This window comes from Leopardus geoffroyi, chromosome C1 (assembly GCF_018350155.1).
Source record: "Leopardus geoffroyi isolate Oge1 chromosome C1, O.geoffroyi_Oge1_pat1.0, whole genome shotgun sequence".
In the NCBI taxonomy this organism is placed as follows: Eukaryota; Metazoa; Chordata; class Mammalia; order Carnivora; family Felidae; genus Leopardus; species Leopardus geoffroyi.
Genome location: NC_059328.1, coordinates 13,571,630 through 13,572,627, shown reverse-complemented (window position 1 = coordinate 13,572,627; position 998 = coordinate 13,571,630).

Sequence of the window (998 nt, the reverse complement as noted above, 5' to 3'; positions counted from 1 at the left end):
CCAGAGAGTGAGGCAAAGACAAAGCTCCTAATCCCCTTGAAGAACCCTGACTCTGTGTAAGTCAGTCTCCTTTGGTCCCAGCACGAGGAAGCCTCATCTGGAATTCTTGGTGGCCCAGGTGTCACCCTCGCATCCATCCAGGCCTCTGCCCTTGCTTCCTCTGTTTTCCCTGGGGGCTGGCTTCCTTCCCTTGACAGCTCTCTGGGCTGCCTGGATTATTCCCGTGTTCCCAGACTCTCTGGAGTTGGCGTGGAGCGCTGGGATTCCTCCAGGAATTCTGGCTGGGGCTGGGGCACAGGCAGGCACACCACGTGAATTGCTCCCCTCGGGGCCCGTCTGCCTCCCCTGCGGCCGGCCCATGCTTGTGGCGCTGCTGCTTGGGAATCGAGGCCTCACCCAGCAAGTATTCCATGAATTGCCTTACGTTTCCCAGAAGGCCTTGCACTAGTAAGTTGGAGCCTTGTGGCCAATTCTGTGCGAGAAAATGACAGTGCAACCTCTGTTTTTTTTAAGTGTCTTTTTTTTTTAAGTGTTTATTTATTTATTTTGAGAGATGTGGGGAGAGGCAGAGAGAGAGGAGCGAGAGAATCCAGAGCAGCCTCTTGCTGTCAGCGTGGAGTCGATGTGGGGCTCGAACCCACCAACTGTGAGATCGTGACCTGAGCCGAAATCAAGAGTCGGACGCTTAACTGACTGAACCACTCAGGCGCCCCTATTTTTTAATTAAAAAAAACTTTTTATTTATTTAAAAAAGCTTATTTATTTATTTATTTGTGAGAGAGAGCGAGAGCGAGCAAGGGAGGGGATAAGAGAGAGGAGAGAGAGAATCCCAAGCAGGCTCCTCACTGTCAGCGCAGAGCCTGATGCGGGGCTCGATCTTGTGAAATCCAAGATTATGACCTGAGCCGAAATCAAGAGTGGGATGCTTAACCCATGGAGTCACCCAGGTGCCCCGGAAATGACCGTGTGACTTCTGAGCCCAGGCAGCTAAGACCAGT